The following is an 8,588-nucleotide window of genomic DNA, read 5'->3' on the forward strand; positions in this document are numbered from 1 at the left end:
CAAGATGATAATCAGACTCAAAACATCAGTGACATCAATACACAAGATAACAGCATTGTTTTGCACAACAGAAGAATGCAAAACATTCTGTTATCCAAAACTTCTACTTTATATCAGAAATGTGATCAGAGAATCCTTAAACAGCTGCCCAGGTATCACATATAGAATATAAATAAATTAGACTGTAAAAAAACAGATCTGCATTGATATGGTAATTCAGACCATGTAATTTTAGTATTTAAGCAAGGGAAAACAAATACTATAAATACCAAATATGAAAGGCACAGTATTTAGCTCTGCAAAAAATCAGGTGAAACCAATTCAACCTCATGACTAAAACCACCTAGAGAAATAACATTGGTGCTCAGAAAAGATTTAAACAACTTAATGTAAATGTCAGATGTTAACCAATCTATCATAATAAATAAAATGCCATTAATTTCAGCACTGAATGCAGCACTGAGATCTAAGAGAATATAATGCACTAAATCAGACACCATGAGGAGATCATTAACAGCTTTAAAAGTAGTGGCTTCGGTGGCATGTGACTCTCAAAAGCCAGATTGCCTGCTGCAGTGCAACAGTCCATATTAATATTGTTGCAAGAAAAAGTTAGACAGCCTAAAAATGTTCAGATTATCCTAATCCATTTGAAGTTTTATCAACTGGCATAACTGCATCTGTTTATAAATGCACCATGCTAGAGCTCAAGGAGTCATTGTGTTAAGCACTAAGGGTCAAAGGACAGAGAAACAGGACCCAAATAAAATGTAGGGAATGAGGGTCTGACAAACAGGAAGAAGGTTTCACATGTGACACCCATTCAGCAAAGCAAAGAATGCAGGAGTGAGCTGTGTCGTGTGTGCAGGAAGAGGAAACTAACTACTAGCAAGCAGTGATGAAAAAACTCAATTTAATTTCTTTTTAATCACGATTTAGAAACAAACAAAATGTGCTAAAATGAAATTAAGCCTTTGGTGTGTCTGTTTTCAACAGAACATAACTTAGGACCTACCGCTGAAATGTATGATTTAACAACTGCAGTTTTTTAAGTGAAAAGACTTTGTATGTTAAGTCTTCCTGAAAGGTGTGACATTGTATCTGGAAATTCTGATTTTATTTTTTTTTCAGGATGCATTTCAATATCTGAATAATGTACATAAATGTGAAATCAGTAATCCATTTCACCAACATCTGAAATACAATTGGCTTTCTAAAATGAATTATTACACTTAGTGTATGCAATCTTGTGAAATAAATACCAAAGTTCAAATATTGTCATCTTTATTTACCTTTTGAACTCTGGTTTTGAATCCATTCATGAAAACTTGTACCACTGACACTTGGCCACTGAATTGCAAATATGTCCTGTAATGTCAGGACTTCTTCTTTACATTTTTTATGCTAACAGATACGGAACATTCATATGTCCACATACAGTATGTTGAGTGCTCAATTTAGTAACAAGCCCTTAAGAATGTAGTCCACACAGTTAATTTCAATATGTAAGCATAGAAACACAGCTTCAAACCTTTAGTTTATTATTGATACATAGTGCATTTATCCAGCATCATACATTCATTTGAAGAATTACAAGAGTATCTACCTTCTTTTTTCCTATTCATTGCATTGATTTAGTGCAAAGCACTAGGAAGACTACCATTACCTTGTTACATGAAGAAGACCCAAGTTGTTTTAATTGCAAGCTGATGCAGCAGATAGTAAAATAATTGACATAATAATAAATTACTGGTGGCTGGAGTAGTCAAATTCTAAGACTAAGATAAATGTTCAATTTTAAAGGCTTTATTGTTATAAATGATGTGCTTTTAGTCAATGTTGTTTAAAATTACTGTTTTTGTGTACTATATAATCATCCTTCTTAAACATAAGGGCACCAAAAACACTGAATACCATATGGCACAAATGAGATTTACAAAATTATTAAACAGACTGGCTCTCACATTGTGAAGGTGCTACTTTATATAATGTTTCACATGAATCTGAAACTAATTTATCTTGCACCCAAATGCCTGCTTCACAATACAAGACAAATCATCTAACAATCCTTAAACCAGGTTGTTTGTCTTACCTTAACTGTGAACATTCCATATGTTCCTTTAAGCACATGTTATTTAGAATACTTTCAACATCCTTTTCCTTGTCAAACTCGACTTTAAGATTTGTAGACTTGCTTCTCAAAGGATTGTCTTCAGGCTAGTAATAACACACGTTTGCGATCTGTGTAGTGTGAACCAGGCTTAAATATGAACACACATGTGCTCCTTTTATGAAAGAAAAAAATCACAGGGCAACAGTTCATCCTGTTAAAATTTCTATTACACTCTATGGAGTGAATTATAGTACCCTTTTCAAAAATGCAAATGTGCCCTTCGCTATCCAACAATCAAAGAGCAAGATACATACAAAACATACAAAATGAAAATTAGAATGTGACATTCTAGTTAATAAAAATAATCACTATGATTTAAAGAAACCAAGTAAGACCACCTGAGGGGATTTGCCATCCTAAAGAGCAGTGCATTTATTTGTCTTTTATGTTTGTTGGTGTGTGTGTGTTAAACCATGACTCATTTCACAGGCAACCTAAAAAAGTTACAGCTTTCAATACAGCACCGCCATTCAAGGGGGAATTTGTTAAGGGGTCTGACATCAAGTTTGGTTTTTCTCCCTGGTTTCTTTAGGGATGTTTAACAATCCAAAATGAGTAGCATTTCTGAACAGTTACAGAATTAATATACCTTCAAACCAGGATTCTTTTCAACATGTTCAGGTGGGTAGCTGCATCTGCATGCGCAGGCTGCAGTGGAACAAGTAATAGGTTTATTCCATGCTGAAAAGAGAAGAAGTCTCCACAGCTGAAATGTTGTGTTTTCTTTCTTCTCTTTTCAGCATGGAATAAACCTATTACTTCTTTTCAACATTTCTATCATACCTGGAAATCCATATTTAAAATATTGAACACAAAGATCTTACTAACAATCACATTTAGCAAAACTATTTACAGAACATCATGTACTAATGCAGAAATAACTGTATACTTATAAAATATAAATTCTTAGAACTGAAAGCTGCCAACTCACATACTTCATTAAAATGACTAGAAGAAATGATGCCATTAACACTCTGCAAAGTGAAACCTATTTCTTTCAAAATAATACTTTCTGTTAAAAAATAATTATTTTATTTTTACATTTAAACATGTCCATATGGTGTCTCAAAGAGAAACAGGACAAACATCCAGCTCAAATTTAACTATCTTAACCAACAGTGGATATGACTACTGTTTTTGAAGTTATACATCCACAGAAACTACTCAACCCATCTCCTATTATCGCTATTATTAAAAGGGTCAAAATCTACCTGGCGCTAACTGAAGTGTACAACTATTAATCCATCACTTTTCACATTAGTAGAAATGAATACAAGGAGTGTAATATATAGGAGCCTCCAAATGGTGTACGTATATTCACAATAACGTGGCACTGAGTATTTACAGTAGCTTCTGTGCTGAGCCTTCTTTAATACCCAATGAGAATCAAGGTGACTTGCAAAAGTGTCTATAAACTCCGATAACTAAAAAATGATTCAATTAAATTTAGAACTTTGATTTACAGTTTTATTTTTAATAAATATAGAGGGTATGAATACATGTGCATGTAAAATGTGATGGACATCTGTATTTACCTAGAAAACTATATTTCTGGTTTTAGCAGCGGTATGAAGTTCATTTGGAGGCTGCTATACATAAAAATCACAGAATAAGCCAGTCTTAGATGTTATCTTCTTCTCCCCATATTTGAAAAAGGAGTAAAGACAAGTGACTGTTCATTATAGAAATTGCCACCAAAGGCATCAACTGAGTTTTCATTTTACATTACTAGTAATACACCAATTCATCGTTCAATTGTTTTACAGAACCGTGTTTACAACAGATCAAAAGCAGAATACCGTGGTTTTCTAATCTTAAGTGTAAATTTCCCATATATCTGTTGTTACTGAAAGTGGAATGCACATAAAATGATTATAAGTAAAGTAGTTTAAGATCTTTGGAGAAGAGCAAATGGTTTTGTTGCAAACACAGTCACCTGTGAGGAAACAAGTTCAGCAGACCTGAATTCAGTAAAATGTTACATGCTAAACAAATGCAATGTGAACACTTATCATTGTGTAAGTTATTTTAAGGTTCAATTGAAAATGAATTTAATTAAAATATCCTAACTTACATATGTTTTCACTGAAAATTTTAATTATATAAACCAGTCCTTGGCACGGTCAAACAGTTACAAGACTTAGTTATTCCTAACCTAAAACAGCAGTATACAAGTATAAGTGTGACCCCACGCATAGTGCAATAAGTCTTTGAAACAGTATCTGCACATAGGCCTGTAAATCTCCTTCATTGATATCTTCATATTGCAAAGCAAAACTCCACATGATGAATTCTGTTAGTACACACAAAATCCTTCCTTTATGCTTCCCAGGTTCCAGTCAAGGAATCTTCTGCAGCATCTTTAGTGGTTTTCCCATCTGATATATTTCATTTCAACAATTAAAACTCCAGTGCAAGTATTCTGTACATCATTGGGAGGTATCTGGGGAGAAAAGGTAGACAGCAACAGCTGTTAAATTATACACTTGCGTCAATTAAGGATTTGTGTGAATGCATTGCTTTGTAACAAATGCTCAAAGGATACTCTTGTGCTTAGCTTTGTGTTTGGGGAGTATTTAACTATCTTTCAGAAAACTTTGACTCCTCTCTAGCTCAGTTTTACCCAAATGGAAAGAGAGGTAGATCAAAGCATATACAAAGGGTTTAATAAGCTTTCTTCACTTTATTAATTCTAAAAAAGTATTTTTGTTTACTCAAATACCAAATTAGGAAGCAAGGTCTTTTCATTCAAGTCAAACATAACTGAAATATTTCCAAATGTGCTTTACTTCCGTTTCCAAGTAGGTTATATTCAACATCATTTAAAAAAGATCTTGTGCAGTTAAATAAAATGTTTCAGGTGGGTAGCTGTGTCAGCATGCGTAGGCTGCAAAGGAACAAGTAATAGGTTCATTCCATGCTGAAAAGAGAAGAAAAAACACCTGAATATTAGGAATTAATAGTGAGCACCCTATGCAGAAAACCAGGGCAAACTCCAAAAGGCGTAGTCGAAAGAACAATCCGTAGGTAAACTAGCCAGTGCAAAAGTACAAATGACGTACTGTAGGCGGAGAACAAACCAGGATCAGGAAGTCAAAAACCAAGTAGTAAATAACAATGAGACTGGGAGTAGTTCTAGCCAGGACACCCCTTATACTGAGCACCGGGAGGAGTGTGAAGCAGCATTAAATAGGCTGGGGGAAAGGGCTAATTGGGAACTGTGCTGGAATGCCGATTTCTCCGGGGGCGTGGCGTAACACTGAAGAAGGCTCCACAGCTGAAACTTTGTGTTTTCTTTCTTCTCTTTTCAGCATGGAATAAACCTATAACTTGTTCCTTCGCAGTTAAATAAAATGCCTATGTTAGGATTTACATTAGTTATTAGTTAAAGTTCAGACTATTACTCAATTGTAATAAATCAAAGAGTTTGAATCATTTGCATGCCTTGACATTCCCTAATGCCCATCTTTTGACAAGCTTCATGCTAGTTCCCCACACAGGCTCTGTTTTGTAGCAGGCAGCACTGCTCAAATCCATCAATCACAGAGCCCTGGTTTAACAAAAGCACTCCATACTAAAGTGCATACAGAAAGAGAGCTCCAGTATCACAGTATCACCATTATTTCAAAGGTGCAAGAAAGTAAAAAGATTTCAGGATTTTATGCGACCGTGTAAAGTATGCCAAAGGTACTTCAGAAATCTGAAAACAAAGCCTGTACTGCTTCAATCTTGAAAACCCTCTGTAAAACGTGAAGAAAAATGAACAAAAGTAAAAAGTGAAATTTTAGATAAGATCACTTTATTGGCCATATACAATTTCTTAGGAAATTTCCTAGGAATTTGTCTTTTCACAAACCAAACTTGCTCTCCATGAGACACATAGACAGGGGAAGAAGCTTGGGGTCAGCCATTTATACAGCACCCCTGGAGCAGTTGGGGTAAAGGGCCTTGCTCAGGGGCCCAAAGGAGTAGGATTCTTCTGCCAGCCACAGGATTTGAACCAGGAACCTTCCAGCCACAGATGCAGATCCTTAGCCACAGAGCCACCACAGCCCACACCCAGTACTGCCTGTGTACAATCTTCAAAGGATTCATAGAAGACAACCAATTTAATATTACATATATTTTCTTTAGGTTCTAGATCCACAAATGATACAAAAAGACTTTGATTGTTTATGTTTTTCAAAAATTTACATTCTAGTGGGAATTTTAAATGATTTCAAATGTAACATGCAGTTGTCATTTCAGAAGCTATGGATGCTTGCTTTTCCTGAAAGGACCTAGGAAAGTATCCTTGACATGGCCATCTGTTCATTGATCAAGGAAGCATTACAGGAAAAAAAAAACCTTTATTACAGTGTACCTAGTGATGTGTACAGATTGGAACCCTGTTGTGTTCATTCTTTTTCTTTCTTTCTACTGTATATTTTTCTAAGTAGCTGTGTAATTAGATTCCATCTGTGTTAGAGGTCTATAGGGCAGATTAATACCTTTTTGGAACACAAATTTAATCTTTCGATGACCCACAAAAGCAAGAAAATGTGTTTAATATTGAATTGAATATATGAACACTTTAAGACCGTGGCGTTTAATGTTTCCTGTTTGCTATTGAAATTTCCAGGGGTTTTTTTTCCAGTCTAAAATTTAATAAAACACAACAGAATTAACTCGATTTTCAAAATCTCTGGACTACTACTGCAAATGTTACAGCAAATGCACTCAGTTCCAAATAACAAAGGTAATATAATGAACTGTTTATTATTAAAAATATTCCTGTCTACATTATATAAGTATACATTGTAGAAATTATATAAAACAATTAATTTGTTTAGTTATTTTTCTGCTTTTTGTATTAAAGAACTGGAATCCCAATTTCTCAGACAGGTTATTAAATCTTGTGACAAAATACATTAATTGACAGTATCGCAACATTTTACAAATTCTTAATTAAGCACAAAATGATGAACTTTGAGAAAGCACTGGATAGTTGCCATTTTGTTGAAAACCCCTGGTCTCACCAAGGGCGAGAGCGAGAGTTTGTGCAAATTGCGATGTGATGTGGCCCTTCCTGCTTACGTACTAGTCACTATAATGACTCATGTAATGCGATGCACAAGGAAATAAGTACAGGTTGTGCAAGCAGACATTTAACCGCAGAAAGGTCCCAATATGTTCTACATGCAGAGTTAACAATTAAGTTATATTAGTTGGCAAAATCGTCTCAAAGTCATGAGAAATATTTTTACTGGAATAAAAGTCTGTAAACAAGGAGGCTTGTGAATATAATAATGCCGTTTCACATCACCAGAAGTTTGGTTGTCTCGTTCTAAATTGCAGGATATGCTGCTGCGCATATCTGGAATTTAGTCTATTTTGTGATATAAACTGGAGCTTGAAATTTACTTTCAACCCACAATGAAATGCACTCAGAAATGCAGATTTTTTCTAACAGGGAAATATAAAAATAGTGTTGCAGTTCCCCTTTGATTAAGATTTTATCTGTTTTTATATTATATGTAAATGAAAGGTAATTCTGTAATAATTCCTATAATCAAAGTAAAAAAGCCCATGTGATAAAGTGGTAAGCTTTTCTCATAAAAAATTATGGAAGACAGTCGAGTTCGGGACCGTATGTTAGACTGCGCGTGTTTCACTTGCAGCCACCAAATACAGTACACAGAGTCCCGTTATAATTCCAAGTTTTGTTCCTAAATAATGCAACTTATTGCAGTGGTACGTAGGCTGCGTATTTGACACATAAACTAATTTTATTAAAATTAGAAATTATGAAAACCCGTCTCAAGCTTTCTGAAACCGACAGATGAAAAATGTACATAATATTTAATTATTCGATTTTGAATTCCTAATTTTTCAGTGCACACAACAAATTTCCAGTGTCACCTGGCGCACCACCTGGGGGAACCACTGAGAAACACTGACCTATTGTATAAAAATAAATACAAACAGATTGAATTATCTTGTCAAAACCAATAAAGTCTTCTGCAGCTTCAGGTAGATTTTTTCCTTACACTGTTCATGCACTTAAAGTAGAATAGTTGACAGCTGGTTGAATCAGCGAGTGACATATTGTGTGGTGGTAAGAACACACCATTAAGTATTAGCACATTAATGTTGGGGCATTACGGTTCTTAATCTACTTCATGTGCAACAGCACTGTCTCAAGAAAGTTTCCAAATATTAGATTTTGCTTTTCATTATGTTTTTTTTCATTTCTGGAACAAAATAATCCATGAATTACCTATGCTGATGGCTTTTGGAGCCTTGAAAAATGACATAAGAGAATTTTGACATTGATTTCCTCAATTTAACAATGAAGTGAGTGCAAAATGACATATAGCACCGCAATTTATAATGGGGACCACCTGTGTACATCTAAGGGATACAATAAGTTTGG

The sequence above is a fragment of the Lepisosteus platostomus genome, chromosome 9 (genome assembly GCF_059453375.1).
Source record: "Lepisosteus platostomus isolate fLepPlt1 chromosome 9, fLepPlt1.hap1, whole genome shotgun sequence".
NCBI lineage: Eukaryota > Metazoa > Chordata > Actinopteri > Semionotiformes > Lepisosteidae > Lepisosteus > Lepisosteus platostomus.